General features: G+C 43.2%; 1 long non-coding RNA gene across 1 annotated transcript in view; it reads left to right on the top strand.

The window, feature by feature from the left end:
* The first annotated feature begins 773 nt into the window (after positions 1-773).
* The window catches only part of LOC148137566 (uncharacterized), a 46,255-nt gene continuing 28,533 nt past the window's right edge, over positions 774-18,495 (top strand). The window contains exon 1 of the long non-coding RNA XR_015754154.1: positions 774-967. This is a non-coding gene — a long non-coding RNA (uncharacterized LOC148137566). The remainder of the gene's footprint in view (positions 968-18,495) is intronic.

An 18,495-nucleotide genomic window follows, 5' to 3' on the forward strand; every position in this document is an offset into this window, starting at 1 on the left:
ATTTGCTAGAAGCATTCATAGTCATCAGGGGCCCAGACAGAACTGTGGTCTACCCCAGTGGAAGAGTCAAGAACCAGCGGACCCTGATTTACAAATAAAACAATGAAGTGGGGGGAAACTATTTTTACACTACCTGTGGTTCGGATCTGAAATGCTCTGTCAGTGAGTGTCGTGGGGGGCTGTCAGAAGAAAATTGGGTATGTGCTTTAAGAAGCAAACTAATACAGGGTTTTGGGAGTAGGAGAGAATGAGAGAAACTGATTTGCTCTTACAGGAAACCAGTGCAGTCACGATGGGCTGAATTACCCCCTTCTACGTTGTACTTGTTCTCTGTTGTGTTAACATGCCTCCACGTGTAAAAGTACAAATAATGTTTTCAAAAGGACCGGCAAGTTAAAAATAATATGAATATAAAACAAAAATCATTTTGCGCAAGTGCAATCCATAAAGACCCATATCTTGTGTTTTATCAATAGACTAGTAACGTCTGGTACGTAGGAAATGTGAAAAACAAATCTTAAATGGCCGGGAAAAGCTATCAATGAGGAAGGACTTCCATGGGGGGGAAAAATGAATGAAAACTGTGTCGAGAGGAGAGCCCACCAATAGGAGCAAGGCATTAGACGAGCCAATCACATCGCCAGAAACACTGTCATGTTGGTTTCAATCTCAAATCTTCTCCCAATTGAAATGTATCAAGAAAATGAGCATTTCATGACCTCCTCCCTCAATACAATCTCAACAATTGTCGATCAAATGTTTCTTTTCCTGTTCCGACTTGCCTCGGTGCACTTTGGAGTACCTGGGGAGGACACTCTGTTGTTGATCTGTATTGTGTTCGCGTTGTAAGTTAAGGCCCACTTTGGCGCTGCTGTTACTCTAACTGTGGAAGTTTGGTATTTCTTTTAGGTGCCTCCTGATTGGCGGTGTACCTCTGTCAATCTCACCCCCACCCCCCGAACAGAATGTAAGTACAGTACTCTGTCCTTCTCTGTGTAGTAGATTCTGTAACGCGTACCGACTCCCGAGGGTGTGCCAGGAAACCCAGGTTAATGGTTACGTGGAAGTGCTTGTCGATTTTGTTTTAGTGCTGGTATTATATTCGATCAACAACGCAGCTCTATCAATCCCATCCGCAGATCTCAAGCGCGACAATACAGACAACATTTTTGACAAGCTTATCCAGCCTCTCTTTATAACTTAAAGCTTCCAGGCCAGGTAGCACCCCAGTAAATCTTCCCTGCACCCTTTCTAAATTAATAATGTGCTTTCCATTGTAGGGCAAGGCGAAAAGTGTGGCGCTGTATGAGCAGGAGAATCGACCTTTCGGGTATACGGTCGACATCAGGAATTTCTCTTGGTTTGGGGGGGGGGGGCGGAGCTGAGAGATAAATAGGAGGGTGAGGTTGGGGGGAGTTAGCTAGGAAGGCCATAGTAGATGCAGGTGGGAGGTGATGGTGATAGGTTGGAATCCTATCACTACCTTCCCCGCATCTACCTATGACCTTCCCAGCTATCTTCCTCCCCACCCCCCATTTATCTCTCGGCCCCCTCCCCCCACCATTCCTTATGAAGAGCTTATGCACAAAACGTGGATTCTCCTGCTCCTGGGATGTTGCCTGACCTGCTGTACTTTTCCAGCGCCACTCTGACTGATCTCTAACATCTGCAGTCCTCACTTTTTCTCTCTATAAAAGGGCGACCAGAGCTGCACACAATACTCTAAATGTGGTCTTACCAATGTTTTGTACAGCTACAATAAGATGCCCCAACTCCTATACTCAATGCTCTAACAGATGAAAGCAAGCATTTTTCATCACCCTGTCGAGCGATGAACTTATACCCTAGATCTCTTTGCTCTATAACACTCCCCAGGGCCCAACTGTGTTGACTGTGAACCCCATCAAAATGCAACACATTGCATTTATCTAAGTTAAACTCCCATCTGCTATTCCTCAGCCCATTGGCCCAGTTGATCATGATCTCACTGTATTTCCAGATAGCCTCCTTCACGTTCCACCATCACCAACCTTGGTGTCATCCTCAAACCTACTAACTTCCTAAATTCTCATTCAAATCATTTACATTGATGACAAATAATAGTGCACCCAACTTTCTGTTTTCATTTTCTGTTTTCTAGCATCCATGGTATTTTGCTTCTATCTGTTTTTGTAATGTTGATTGAGTGACAAAAGTTGTCAAAGGTACCAGGAGACCACCTGGTTCCACCATTCTTCAAAACAGTGCAATGAAATCTTTTACATTCCCCCAGGCAGATAAGGGCATTTTAATATCTCATTCCAAAGGCAGCACCTCCAACAGTGCAGCACACCCTCCATTTTGCATTGCAGTCCTAACCTTAACTTCTTAAACTAGCCATTGAGCTTTGAGTAAGTTTAATAATGCATCAACCTACCTACATAAGTGTTTTACATAGTATCATATAATTGTTACTCGGGAGGAGGCCATTCAGCCCAACATGTCTGCACCAGTTCTGTAAATGAGTAATTTGCTTCATGCCATTCTTCCTGTGACCCTGCTCATTCTTGGCTTTGCTTGGTAATGGAAACAGTTTTCCTGCTCTACTCTGTCCAGACTCCTCACGATTTTGAACACCTTGATCAAATCTTACAATTCTCTCAACTCCTTCAATTATAACTGAGGTTCCTCATCCCAGGAACATTTCTCAAACATCTTTTCCGTGCTCTCTGTATTGTCTTCACAAACCTCCTAAGACATGGCACCCAGAATTGGAAACTACTCCAGCTGAGGCTGTATTAACTTAAAATAACTTCCTTGTTTTTATAGTCTACACCCCTATCGAAAATACCTAGAATGCCGGTTGGTTGTACCATCTACAATGATTTCTGCACACACCCCGCTTCCTCCACTTCTGTGCCCCCTTTAGAATTGTACTTTTTTTTTGATTCTCCATATTTTTCCTACCAAAATTAATCACTTCACCATACTTCTTGGATGGGTATATGAATAGGAAGGGTTTGAAGGGATATGGGCTGGATGCTGGCAGGTGTGACTAGATTGGGTTGGGATATCTGGTCGGCATGGACGGGTTGGACTGAAGGGTCTGTTTCCGTGCTGTACATCTCTATGACTCTACTCTATGACTTCTCTGTACTCTATTCCATCTGACACTTGCCACTCCACCAACTTTTCTATGTGCTTTTCTAGTTCTGCACCATCTTTCTCATAGTTCTATTGTGCCTGCCAGCAATGTGTTTAACTCTTTTATATACAACAAAGAAACTGTGTGACTCAATTCTTAATAATAATCAATGATAATATTTATTTATTTAAAACAATTAATGCTATAATAACAAAATACACTATTAACTAACAATTTACACTATAAATCTAATCAACTATTCAAAGTTTGTGAGAAGATTTGTAGCTCGGGTGCTTGTTGTTGTGGTTCTGTTCGCCGAGCTGGGAATTTGTGTTGCAGACGTTTCGTCCCCTGTCTAGGTGACGTCCTCAGTGCTTGGGAGCCTCCTGTGAAGCACTTCTGTGATCTTTCCTCCAGCATTTGTAGTGGTTTGAATCTGCTGCTTCCGGTTATCAGTTCCAGCTGTCCGCTGCAGTGGCCGGTATATTGGGTCCAGGTCGATGTGCTTATTGATTGAATCTGTGGATGAGTGCCATGCCTCTAGGAATTCCCTGGCTGTTCTCTGTTTGGCTTGTCCTATAATAGTAGTGTTGTCCCAGTCGAACTCATGTTGCTTGTCATCTGCGTGTGTGGCTACTAAGGATAGCTGGTCGTGTCGTTTCGTGGCTAGTTGGTGTTCATGGATGCAGATCATTAGCTGTCTTCCAGTTTGTCCTATGTAGTGTTTTGTGCAGTCCTTGCATGGGATTTTGTACTCTACATTGGTTTTGCTCATGCTGGGTATTGGGCCCTTCGTCCTGGTGAGTTGTTGTCTGAGAGTGGCTGTTGGTTTGTGTGCTGTTATTAGTCCTAGTGGTCGCAGTAGTCTGGCTGTCAGTTCGGAAATGCTCTTGATGTATGTTAGTGTGGCTAGTCCTTTGGGTTGCGGCATGTCCTCATTCCGTTGTCTTTCCCTTAGGCATTTGTTGATTAAATTGCGCGGGTATCCGTTTTTGGTGAATACATTGTATAGGTGTTCTTCTTCCTCTTTTTGCAGTTCTGGTGTACTGCAGTGTGTTGTGGCCCTTTTGAATAGTGTCTTGATGCAACTTCTTTTGTGTGTGTTGGGGTGGTTGCTTTCGTAGTTTAGGACTTGGTCTGTGTATGTGGCTTTCCTGTATACCTTTGTGGTGAATTCTCTGGACTTGTGCCTCACAACACACTTCACATTCAACAACCAAATATATGAACAAATCAACGGCCCACCCATGGGATCACCCATCTCTGGACTCATAGCAGAAGCGGTAATGCAAAGGTTAGAGCAAACAGTCTTACCGCAAATTCAACCCAAACTCTGGGTCAGATATGTGAATGACACCTTTGTAATCATTAAAAACACAGGAACAGAGAACACACACCGGATCATCAACGCCACACTCACAGGAATCAGATTCACTAGAGAGGAAGAAAAGGACAACCAACTCCCATTCCTAGACGTGATGGTACAGAGAACACCTAACGGAGAATTCACCACAAAGGTATACAGGAAAGCCACACACACAGACGACAAGCAACATGAGTTCGACTGGGACAACACTACTATTATAGGACAAGCCAAACAGAGAACAGCCAGGGAATTCCTAGAGGCATGGCACTCATCCACAGATTCAATCAATAAGCACATCGACCTGGACCCAATATTCCGGCCACTGCAGCGGACAGCTGGAACTGACAACCGGAAACGGCAGGTACGAATCACTACAAATGCCGGAGGAAACATCACAGAAGCGCTTCGCAGGAGGCTCCCAAGCACTGAGGATGGCACCTAGACAGGGGACGAAACGTCTGCAACACAAATTCCCAGCTCGGCGAACAGAACTAATCAACTATCTTGCGCTTTAATTTAACTCTGGATGATCATATACCACCACACCAGAGCTTGGTCTTGAGCCACGTGGCGATGATCATCTAGTCATCTTCTCCCAGTGGTCTTCTCTTCTCTTGGTAGATGGTCTTGAGCTACCACCTGAGGGTGGTGTTGCAGAGATTCTTATTCTCTGTAGCTGTTTGCACCCTTTTGGGAGGGTCTTCAATGTCCTCCATTAGATCAATCAGACGAACCAGGCATTGACATGTCGATAGCAGGGTGGTCCTTGGGCATCCATTCCTGGAGGTACTGGGTGCACATAGCCCCCTCCAAATAAAGGTGTCTGGTACACACCCCAATGTTTCCAATTGGCCTGAGGAGAGCCGTCCGGTTGACTCTATTCAAACCCAAATTCGGGTGTGTATAGTGTGGTCTGCAGCTACAAGGTTGATTACATACTGTCTGTTTGTAGCTGCAGCCCGTCTGGATTCTGCAGCATGTTTATTAGCACTTTGGTCAAGGTTTGCCTCAGTTTCCCAGCAATCCTCAGTTATGGTCCAGTCTTTGTAAATCCATTATAAATTCAGCATTTTGAGTGGCCAGTCTGGCCACAGTTTGCAATGCCTCCAAGTTTATATCAGCTGCAAACTTCAAAATAATGCCTTAAACACCAAGGCTTTGGTCATTTATATAAATAAGGAAAAGCAATAGTTCTGATGTCAACTCCAGGGATTACTACTATCAATAACCACTACTCTATATCTCCTGGGACTCAGCCAATTTCATATCTATGTTACACTGTCTCTTTCATTCCATGATCTCTAACTTTGCTCATGAGTCTGTGTGGCATCTCATCAAATGCCTTTTGTAAGTCCATGTACATCACATCAACCTTCATTGTTACGTCATTAGAAAACCCCAGCAAGTTAGTTAAAGTCAAACTGCCCTTGAAAAACCCATGCTGACTTTAATTAACTGACATTTGCTCAAATGAGAATTAATTTTGTCCCAAATTGTCCTGTCTAGATGCTTCTTCACAACTGAGGTTATACATTCCAATGAGTAAGAAAAGTTCCAAGTAACTGTCTCACCATCCATGAGTAACCAGGAAGGATGAAATTTAAAGATAAAGAATCTAATTGTGCAAGGACAAGTAGCTTGTTAGAAGATTTGACAGAACTTTTTTTTTAAAAAGCAAGTGATTAATTTAAGAATAATAAGAGAAAAAAACTCGAGTACGAGAAAAGGCTATCCAGAAATATAAAACAAATAGTCAGAGTTTCTACAAATATTTAAGAGGGAAAAGAGCTAACAAAGTTAGTGTTGTCCACAAAGTGAGTTTGGATGGTTAATGCAGAATGAGGAGATGGCTAATGAATTAAACAGATATTTTGCATCACTCTTCATTATAGAGAATATAGGTAACATCCCAAAAGCAACAATAAGTCACAATAGAGGAAGGGAGGACTTCAGGAAAATCACAGAAAAGTGGTACTGAGTAATCACTACTCAGCCACGGCTCAAACAATTTACTCAAACAATAGAGAAAATATTAGAATTATTATGGAGGGATTGTCTTATGAGGAAAGGTTGAGTAGGTTGGGCCTGTACTCACTGCATTTCAGAAGAACAAGACATGACCTTGTTGAAACATGTGAGATTTTTAGAATCTCAAATTTTCCTTGCCCCTTTCTGCCCTTTACACTGCTACTATCCCAGTCTATATTTGGGTAAGTTAAGTTGGTTATTATAATTACTGTATAATAACAGTTGCTTGGTAGTACTGCATAGAAGTTAAATCCTGCTGAAAAGAGAGACATGTTTGTGAAGCTTCTCATCTTGTCCTCATCAGGACAAATGCAAAAATGCCAAATTTAAAATGATCACAACAATTTCTACACAGGAGAAAAGAGTGCTGATTGGTCGGCAAGTTGACACTGATTGACAAACTGTTTCTCCATAGAATAAATCACTGTATAATCCTTTCATTTCTCTGTAATTACCTTGCAAATGTATACATCTGCATCTTTCCACTGGTTGGTGGCCCATAGAATATAGTAAGAAATGTAAATATACTTTTTTTATTTATTCCTTATTTCTAGTAGGTTCTGTCCTTGACTTCTGTCTGTCCAGCACTACAACATTCTCCTTAATTAATGCCACCAACGTTTCCTGCACTTTTCATCATTCCTGAATATTATTTATTCACTTGTGGGGGTCAGTGGTTAAGCCAGCACATATCGTCCATTCCTAATTGCTCAAAGAGCATTTAGAGTCTGCTACACTGTTGTGGATCTGGAATCACATGTAGGCCGGACCAAGTAAGGATAGTATTCCCTTCCCTAAAGGGAAACCAGATGGGTTTTGCCCAACAATCCTCAACAGTTTCATGGTCATTCAGGTTTCATTGAATTCAGATTCCACCATCTACCATAGTGGGAATCTGACCTAGTGTGGTGAAACGGTTAAAACTTATGTCCCAATACATGTGTGAATCTAACCGGAATGGAGGTGTTGCTTAGTCCCGTGTGAATCTTATTACACACCTCCCCGTGTGAATCTTCTTATCTGTATGTAACCAGAATGGAATGTGTTTTTTAGCCTTGCTCTGCTGTTCACATGAATGTTTATATCTGGAAAAGAGTATATCAGCTGGAAAAGTCTCCAGTTCGGTGAGTCTGCTCCGGGGTTACGTTTAACCGCCGAGCGTGGGTTGTTGGCAACCGCTCTATGAGAACTGACGGCTCCCAGTTCCGGTAACATGTAGAGTGAGTATAAGCCAGACCCGTTGTAAGTATGAGACCTGGTTGTGGCGACGCTGCGGGGAATAAAATGCTCATATTCTAGCAGACTCGCCTCTTGGTCGTTTGTTCTGTGTCAGACTACTCTCCTACGAACCTGACCTTGAGAATTTTTTAAAACACCTAGGTACCCAGAACATTACCTTGGTCTCTGGATTATTAATCTTGCAACAATATAATTAGGTCTACTTCTCCATTGTATATCCTAGAATCTAGGATTACTTAATATCCCTTATTTGAGTCTAAACTGTGTTATAACTACAATATTTCCTAACTATTCGGTGTATACCCATGATTTAGAACTGGGCACCAAATGTAATAAATCAAAATTTGTGAATGATACAAAGCTAAGCAGGAATGTGTGTTCTGAAGAAGATGTGAAGCAGTCCAGGAGGATTTGGATAGGCTTACTGAGTGGGCAAAAATGTGGCAGATGGAATGTACTGTAGCATGGAAAAATGTCAGGTTATCCACTTTGGTAGGGGAAACGGATGTGCAGAGTACTTTTTTAAAGGCAAGAGGATGGAAATTGTAGATGTTCAAAGGGGCCTAGGTATCCTTGTTGATAAATCACCAAAGGCTAACGTGCAGGTACGGCACACTGTTGGGAAGGTGAATTATAGGTTAACTTTTATTGTAAAAAGAGTTGAGTAGAGGAGCAGTAAGTCTTGCTTCAATTGTATAGGAACTTGGTTAGACTATACCTGGGGTGTTGTGTGGAATTTTGGTCTCCTTATCTGAGGAAAGATATTATTGCCATAGAGAGAGTGCAATGAAGTTTTGAGTTTGATGAAAGGTCATTGGATTTAGAACATTAAGTCTGCTTTTCTCCCTACCATTGCTGCCAAACCTGCAGAGTTTCTCTAGCTATTTCCGTTTGTGTCTGACTTCCAGCATCCACAGTATTTTGTTTTTATTGAAGATTTCCCAGACTTGTTCCCAGGATGGTGGGTTAGTCCTAGGCAGAGAGATTGGGTAAACTGGGCCTGTATGCTCCAAAGCTTCACGGAATGAGAGGTGTTGATCTTATTGAAACCTACAAAATACTTTGAGATAAACAGGGTAGATGTAGGTCAGATGTTTCTGGTTGGAAAGTCTAAAATCAAGGGGCACAATTTAAAAATAAGGGGGATACTATTTAAGACCAGGGTAGGGAATTTTTTTTTTTATTAATCCGAGGGTGGTGAATCTTTGGAATTCCCTACCACGGAGGGCTGTGGAAGGTCGGTCTTTGAGTTTGTTTAAGGTAGAGATTGATAGAGGAGAAGGCTTGATGGACCGAATGGCCTGCTCCTATATCCCTAACTGTTTTAGATGCAAGCAGAAATGGTTCACTTCACTCATACCAGAGAGGAAGGTCTAAGCCTAAGAACAGGTTGGACTTCTATCCATTGGACGTTTGACAAAATGAAGCGTAAGATTTTGAGGAGACGTGATAGATGTTTCCTCTTGGGAGAGACTAAAATCCGGTGATATTTTTGACTCGATTTCTTAAAATTTGATTTATTATTCACATATACCGAGATATAGTGATCATAGTTTTAGAATAAGAGATCTCCCTTTGAAAACAATAACAAAGCAAAGTGCTTTTTCTCAACGGGTCGTTAGATCATGGAGCACTCTTCTGGAGGTTGAGTCTTTAGATTTTATTCAAAGTTGAGTTTGATTGATTTTTGATCAACAAAGGAACCGGAGGTTATGAGGGCAATGCCTAATATTTTAATTTTATGCAACTTTATTCTTTTTTAAAATTTTTTTGATAATGGTGCCCATCTCCCTCCCAGTTAGTTCAACTCTCCTCACCCCTCCCATGAGGACCTAGGCCTCAGTCCTGTTGGGGTACAACCTGTCCTTTTAGAGTTTGTGCCTTTTGCCCCAGAAAATCCCAACGCCCCAAGAATCTGAAGCTCCTCTCCCGCCCAATGCTGAAGCCATGCATTGAATCTCTGAATCCTCCTATTTATTACTAGTCTGGCTAATGTGTGGCACTGGGAATGAGTACTGCCTTTTGAAGTCCTACTTTTTTAACTTCCTCCCTTGCTCCTGAAAAGCTGACTATGGGACCTCGATGTTTGCTTTCTCTCTGTCATTTGGACTAGTGTGTCCACAGCTTTTGGCCCACTCCGTCTCTGTTGCAGACTATTCCACACCCTCTCCATAATGTCCAGAGAGCTAACACACCATAGGGGAGTCTCAGAATGGCGCCTCTGATTATAAGTCAGTCCTTTTTTATTATCTTCCATCTGTTTCCTATTCTCCGTTTACTTTCAAGATTTTATTGATAATGAGTCTTTTATAGCGAAGCCCTATATAATTTGAACTTTCCCTTGAGTTATTTGCTTGTATATTTTGAATTTATTTGTTTGTACATTTTGAATCTAAGTATGCAGACAAATAGGCTTACAATGTACAGGCAAGTACATTTGGCTGCTGCCCTCAAACTGAAGCTTTCAATCCATTCCGACTTTTTAGTTTATTTCAAACTTGCCTGCCCATCTCCAAAGGCCCGTTCTCTTCTGTTGTCAATCCCTCAAGAACTCTATCCTCCAAAGTCGCTGCTCCAACCCATCAGTACTCCTGGAGCCTCCCTGCTCTTTTGCAATTTCCTCAGACTTGATTGCTCCTTCCAAAACCCAACAGCCTCCCTGCTCTCTCCTTCTGCTCCAATGAGTTCCTCAAGCTGTCTTTCCAACAAACAACTCCTCATCCTCAGTCATTTCACAGAATCCCTTCAGGGTGGAAGCTAGCCATTCGGCCCATTGAGTCCACACCGACCCTCCTATGTTCATCCCACCCAGACCCATCCCCTACCCTGTCCCCGTCATCCTGTATTCCCCATGGCTACTCCACCTAACCTACACATCTGTGGGCACTATGGGCAATTTTAGCTTGGCCAATCCACCTAACCTACACATTTTTGGACTGGGAGGAAACCAGAGCATGTGGGGGAAACCCACACAGACACGGGGAGAACATGCAAATTCTACACAGTGTGGATTCAAACTTTAGTCCCTGGCATGGTGAGGCAGCAGCGCTAGCCACTGAGCTACTCCATCTCCACTTATCACACCACCAGCCCCACAACCCTCTAAGCTCTGTGCTTCTCTAACCTTGGCCTCTTGCATATCTCTGGTCATTGCACCGCCTTGAGTGACTTTGCTTTCAGTTGCCTAGACCTTGAGATCCAGAATTTCCTCTCTCTGCCTCGTGACTTCATTTTTCTTCAAGATACACCTTATTTTTTCAGCCAAGCATTTAGTCATCACCTTAATATTGTCTTAAGTGTTTTTATGTTCCTGTGAACCACCTCAGGGAGATTTAATACTTTAAACGCACCGTATAGCCTTTATTTTGCTTCTTCACAGCTCTCTTCAGTTAACTACCAGTCTCCCATGGGGAACCTTGTCAAATGCCTTACTGAAGTCCATATAGATCATGTTCACTGCTCTGCCCTCAGCAATCCACTTTGTTACTTCTTCAAAAAACTCAGTCAAGTTTGTGAGACATGATTTCCCACACACACAGCCATGTTGACTTTCCCTAATCAATCCTTGTTTTTCCAAATACATATAAATCCTGTCCCTCAGGATTCTCTCCATCAACTTGCTCACCGGTTTACTGTTCCCTGGCTTTTCCTAACCAACTTTCTTAAACAGTGGCACCATGTTAGCTAACCTCCAGTCTTCCGGCACCTCACCTGTGGCTCTTGATGATACAAATACCTCAGCAAGGGGCCCAGCAATCATTTCCCTAGCTTCCCACAGAGTTCTAGGATACACCTGATCAGGTCCTGGAGATTATTCACCTTAGAGGTCCCAGGGATTTATCTACCCTTTGACAGAGGCTGGTGATGGAGGATTGCTTTTCAGACTGGAGGCCTGTGACAAGCAGTGTACCACAAGGATCAGTGCTGGGTCCACTGCTTTTTGTCATTTCTATAATTGATTTGGATGTGAGCGTAGGAAGTATAGTTAGTAAGGTTGGAGATGACACTAACATTGGAGGTGCAGTGGACAGCAAGGAAGGTTACCACAGAGTACAACAGGACCTTGATCAGATTAGCAAATGGGCCAAGGAGTGGCTGATGGAGTTTAATTTAGATAAATGTGAGGTACTGTATTTTGGAAAGGCAAATCAGAGCAGAACTTATACACTTAATGGTGAGGTCCTGGGGAGTGTTGCTGAACAAAGAGACCTGGAGTGCAGGCTCATAGTTCCTTGAAAATGGAGTCGCAGGTTGGTAGGATAGTGAAGAAGGCATTTAGTATGCTTTCCTTTATTGGTCAGAGTATTGAGTACAGGGATTGGGAGGTCACGTTCCAGGTGTACAGGACACTATTAGAATGGTGCATTCAGTTCTGGTCTCCCTGCTATAGGAAAGATGCTATCAAACTTTAAAGGGTTCAGAAAAGATTTATAAGGATGTTGCCAGGGTTGGAGGTTTTGAGCTATAGGGAGAGGCTGAATAAGCTGGAGCTGTTTTCCCTGGAGTGTCGGAGGCTGAGGGGGGACCTTTATAGAATTTTATAAAATCATGAGAAGCATGGATAGGGTGAAAAGCCAAGGTCATTTTCCCCAGGGTACAAAGAACAAAGAAAATTTACAGCCCAGGAACAGGCCCTTCGGCCCTCCAAGCCTGAGCCGATCCAAATGTACTGTCTAAGCCTGTCGGTCAATTCCTAAGCATTTGTATCCCTCTGCTCCCCACCAACTCATGCATCTGAACAGACACATCTTAAATGAATCTACCGTGCCTGCCTCTCCTATGTCTGCTGGCAATGCGTTCCAAATACTCTATGTAAAGTACTTGCCACGTGTATCCTCCTTAAACTTTCCACCTCTCACCTTGAAAGCATGACCTCTCGTAGGTGGGTCTGAAACTAGAGGGAATAGGGTGGAGGGGAAAGATTTAAAAGGGACCTAAGGGCAACTTTTTCACAAAGAGGATAGTGCATGTATAGAATGAGCTGCCAAAGGAGGTGGCATCTAGATGGATCAATGAATAGGAAGGGCATAGAGGGATATGGGACAAATGTTGGACGAGGTTGGTTTAGATATGTGTTCAGCATGGACTGAAGGATCTGTTTCCATGCTGTACAGCTCTATAATGAGCAGAAAGGAGGGAGCCATCACCTTCAACTTCCATTGCAAACAAAACTGAAAGGGTATTGTCACCAGTAATCCAGAGACCCAGGCTGAGGAGTGGGGGGCAGACACAGGTTCAAATCCCACCATGCCTGCTGGTTTAAATTTAATTTAAAAATCTAGAACATGAACAATTCAGTGACAATGATGATGAAACTGTCATTGATTGCTCTAAGAGCCCATGGTGTTGAAGGTAGTGCTGTATATTAGCATGGAGAGAATGTGACAAACAAGTAAACAAACAAGGCTTTTTTCTTTGAGAGGTTGTAAGAGCAGCAATTCCAAAAAATCTGACTTGGATGGGTTTTAGGGCCAATTTGATTATATCTAACAGATACTGCCTCAGGGAAAAGGCTTTCGAGTTTAAAATAAAATTTGTACAATGAAAGGGGAGTGGCCAGTCCTCACAGCTTAGCGTTTCTCTGGTTTGGTTTGGTCTTAGCAATATGGCTGTTGGCTGAAAGCAGTCAGTCAGTTTGAGTGTTTGGGACAGCATCATTAAGTTGGGATAATCTGTTGGGTTTTCAGATAGGTTAAGTTATTTGGTATTATGTTGTCCTGTGTGTGTTTCATTCGGTAAGCTTATTAATACATTCCGTTTTGTTTAAGGGGTTTGACCAGCTGCACCCATGTAACACCTGCTTAAAACGGCTAGGAAAGTTAGGGTCTGGGCTACTTTCTTGAAATGTTTTGAGGATTTCTGGCCTGGTCTATAACAAGAGGAATAGCTAACTAACACAGGACAGTGTTGGGATTTCTTCAGAATGGCAACCTGTAACCTGAGGAGTACCGCAGGGATCAGGGATCCATTATACAAAACTATACAAGGTACGAATCAGACCACAGCTGGAATAATGTGGAATGTTTTGTTCTCCTTCTCTAAGGAGAGATATGCTGATTTTGGAAGTAATCTAAAGTTCACCATGTAAGGAAGGACTCTTTTATGAGGAGAAGTTGAGTAGGTTAGGCCTGTACTCATTGGAATATAAAAAGTCAAGAGAATACTTTATTGAAACAGACAAGATTCTTAGGGGTCTTGACACAGTAGGTACAATAAGGTTGTATCCTGTTATGGGAAGAGTCTAACACCAGAGGGCATAAAACCGAGATGAGGAGGGCTTCTATACCATAGAAGGCTGTTGAGGCTGGGGGGTTTTGAGTATGTTCAAGGCTGAGAGATTCAGATGTTTAATCGGTAACGGAATCGAGGATTATGGGGAAAAGGCAGCAAAGTGGCGTTGATAGCCATGATCTAATTGAATGGCAGAGCAGTCCCGATGGGCTGAATGGCCTATTTCTGCTGCTGCCCCTTAAACTCTTTGGGAAGGAAATCTGTCATCCTTACCTGGTCTGGCCTATATGTGACTCCAGATCCACTGCAATGTGGTTGACTCTGAAATGGCCGAGCAAGGACAATTAGGGATAAACAAATGCCAGTAGTGCCCGCAATATATGAAGGAATACCACTCTAAAGTTCCCTATAATTTAGAGTCCTAGAGCTGTACAACTCGTCAATGCTGACCAGATATTCTACATTAATCTAGTCCCATTTGCTAGCATTTGGCCCATATCCCACTAAGCCCTTCCTATTCATGTACCCATCATTTTAAATATAATTGTACCAGCATCCACCACTTCCTCTGGCAGCTCATTTCATACACACACCACCCTCTGCATGAAAATGTTGCCTCTTCAGTCCCTTTTAAATCTTTCCTCTCTCAGCTTAAACCTAACCACTCTAGTTTTGACTGCCATACCCTGGAAAAAGTCCTTGTCTATTTACCCTATCCATGCCCCTCATGATTTTATAACCTCCGTAAGGTCACCCCTCAGCCTCCGACACTCCAGGGAAAACAACCATATCCTATTCAGCCTCTCCCTATAGCTCAAACCCTCCAACCCTGGCAACATCCTTGTAAATCTTTTCTGAACCCTTCCAGGTTTCACACCATCCTCCCTATAGCAGGGAGACTAGATTTGCACACAATATTCCAAAAGTGACCCAACCAATGTCCTGTGCAGCCGCAACATGACCTCCTAACTCCTGTACCCCACGCACTGACCAGTAAAGGCAAGCTTACCAAACACAAGTATAACAATTTCTCTTCCTCTGAGTGCGTGTGTGGCAGCAGCTTCTGAAAGTTGGAGGTGAGTAACAGGCATGGTCCTCCTGTGCAGCTTCAAGAGAACATTGCTACACTCCCTCAGCACCAACTCCAACCCAGTAACACTCACAGGCTAAAGCAGACGGTCCAATTTCTCAGTGTCCTGTTTGACTGAGCTGCCCTCAAATCCTCACATCCCGTACTCAGGAGGTGCACGAAATACTCCATTCAATCCAATGTTGCCTGTGTACGCAGGGTTGATTCCTTTTTAAACTTGTTTCAAGTGTTAGTTGAATGAGTTGGAGAGCCTGATGATTTCTTGTTGCCAGGGCCATTTAAGGTCAGAGCTGAAAATGTGTTGCTGGAACAGCGCAGCAGGTCAGGCAGCATCCAGGGAACAGGAGAATCGACGTTTCGGGCATAAGCCCTTCTTCCTCATTCCTGAAGAAGGGCTTGTGCCCGAAACGTCGATTCTCCTGTTCCTTGGATGCTGCCTGACCTGCTGCGCTTTTCCAGCAACACATTTTCAGCTCTGATCTCCAGCATCTGCAGACCTCACTTTCTCCATTTAAGGTAAGGCCCAATAAAGGAAGAAGAAGCTTGCTTTCATTTTTGAAGTGTATTTATTCACGGGATTTGGGTATCATTGACTCGGCCAGCATTTCTTTACCCACCCCCTCATTCACAGAATCGTGGAAATGTTACCGAGCTAGAGGAGGCTGTTCAGCCCATCATGTCTGCACTGGCTCTCAAACCTGCATTGTTACCTTGTGTAAATCTCTAGCTTTCTCCATACGCCCATGCACATTGTTTCTGTGATTATCCAATGAGCACTTCAATTAGTGTTCTCCACCAGGTTTCTAGTGGGAGATATGGAGGTAGTGGTGGTGGAGACATTCCTGATGAAGAGCTTATGCTCGAAATGTCGAATCTCCTGCTACTTGGACTCTGATCTCCAGCATCTGCAGTCCTCACTTTCTCCTTCAAGGTGGTGCATTCTAACTACTTGCTCTGTGGACTTCTTTTTTTCATATCACCCTTACTTATTTTTCACATCACTTTAAATCAACTCCCTCTTGTTGTTATTTCCTTTTATGAATGAGAACAGCTTGTCCCTATCTACTCTATCCAGCCTTCCTTCACTCCAAGTAGACCAGTCCCAACCCCTCCAATGTAATTTCAGCATTGGATTTCAAGACTAGGAGGCACATTTTTAAGGTGAGAGGAGAGAGATTCATAAAAGACGAGGGACAAATGTTTTGCATGGAGGGTGGATGTGGGAACAATTACAATGTTTAAAAGACACTTTGATAAGTACATGAACAGGAAGGTTTGGAGGGATATGGGCCAGGAGCAGGCAGGTAGGACTAGTTTAGTTTGGGATTATGGTCGGCATGGACTGGTTGGGCTAAAGGGTCTGTTCCGTGCTGGATGACTCTGAATTTGTGACTGTAATAAGTTTGCCCTGAAATTATTCTTGAGAAGGCAGTGGTGAGCTGCCACCTTGAGCTGTTGCAGCCCATTTGCAGTAGGGAGTCCCACAATGCTGTTAGTTGGGAGAGGGGAGTGGTGGGGAGGTTAGTTCCAGAATTTTGACCAAGCGACAATGAAGTAACAGTGATATATTTCCAAGCCAGGCTGGTGAGTGTATTGGAGTGGAACATTGAAGTTGGTGGTGTTCCCAAGTACCTGCTGCCCTTGTCCTTCTGGCTGGTTGGTAGCTAGGGGATGCAGCAACCAATCTGCAGGCACCAACACAGCGTGATCATGACCAGATGTTCGATCGTGTGATGTTCGTTGAGAGAGAAATTGTCTCCATAGCATGATAGGAAACTCCCAAAGTCGTCTCTGAAATTGAGCCAGGGGATCTTTGTACTTGATCTCAGTGTAGAGGCTGTGTACCTCTGTTTAATGCCTCCTCAATAGTCAGTGAGGAATGTTAGTGATGAGATCTCTGCAATGAAACTTGAAACTGCAACTTCCAAACTAGAGAAGTGAGACTTGCTGCCAATTAACCCACTGGCATTTGTGACCCTGTCTCTCAGAAAGCCTGAGGCCTACTGAGCCTGAGAACAATGGAATTTCTGATCAGTGAAATATTAAGGGAAATGCAGCCAGGATGGAGAGACAGAATGGGCTCGAGGATCTTAATGGCTTCTCTCCCTGCTCTAAATAATTGACTGGTCCATCAGAGTGGAGGATATTTGGGCTAATCTTATTGCGGAATGGGGAGTCTTGTCCGCCAATGGGAGAGACCATCACTGACCATAAAACCACAAGAAATAGGAATAGGTCATTCAGCCCTTTGACCTCGTTATTCAATAGGATCATGGCTAATCTGACATTTCTCAAGTCCACCTTAATTCCCAACTGGTCAGAATCTAACTACCTCAGACTTTGCTCTCGCGGCTCTCTGTGGCAAGGAGTTCCAAGACTCTTAATCCTCTGAGACAAGAAATTCCTCCTCAACTTAGTCTTAAACTGGTATCCCTTTATTCTGAGATGATGCCCGCTGGTCCTAGACTCTCCCTTGAGGGGAAACACCCTGTCAAACACCTTAAGAATCTGATATGTTTCAATGAGGTCACCTCTCAATCTTCTAAACTTCATTGAGTCGAATCCCAACCTGTATAGACTTTGCTCATAAGGCAATCCCTCCATGCGAGGAATCATCCAAATGAGCCCTCTCTGAACTGGGGCCAGTGAAATGATGTCTTTCCTTAAGTAAGGGGACCAAAACTGCTCACTGTGCTCCAAGTGTGGTCTCACCAGCATCTTGTGCAGTTACAGTAAGACTTGCCTACTCTTATACTCCAATCCCTTTGAAATAAGGGCCAACATTTCATTAGCCCTTCCTGATTACCTGCTGCACCCCCCTGTGCTGTATTCTGTGTTTTGTACACAAGTATCCCCTTCCAAAATGAACAACTTCACATTTTCCCACATCATATTCTATTTGCCAACTTTTTACCCATGTACTTAACCTACCAATATCTTTCTATTAACTGTTTGTATCCCTCTTGTACCTATTTTTGTGTCATCTACTTCCTTCCTCTAAGTCATTAATGTATATTGTAAATAGTTGTGGTCCCAGCACTGATTCTTATAGAACCTACTATAAGGGGTTATTTTTCGCCAACCTGAAAAATAACCTGTTTTCCCCACTCGCTGTTTCCTGCCCATTAGCCAATTCTCTGCACATGCCAATATGCTACCTCCAGCACCATGAGCTCTTATGACTTAACCTTTTGTGCAGTACCTTGTCGAATGCCTTTTTGTAGTCCAAATGCAACACATTTATTAGTTCCCCTCTATCCACTCTGGTTGAGACTTTCTTAGAAACTCAAATAATTAGTCAGACGTGATTTCCCGTTCATGAAACCATGCTGACTTTTGGTTAGATTATGACTTTCCAGATGTTCTATTACTTCCTTAAGTATTGCTTCCAGTACATTTTCAACAATCACATTAGGC

Source organism: Chiloscyllium plagiosum, unplaced genomic scaffold, assembly GCF_037043375.1.
Source record: "Chiloscyllium plagiosum isolate Xiang-an unplaced genomic scaffold, Cpla_swu_hap1 HiC_scaffold_42, whole genome shotgun sequence".
NCBI lineage: Eukaryota > Metazoa > Chordata > Chondrichthyes > Orectolobiformes > Hemiscylliidae > Chiloscyllium > Chiloscyllium plagiosum.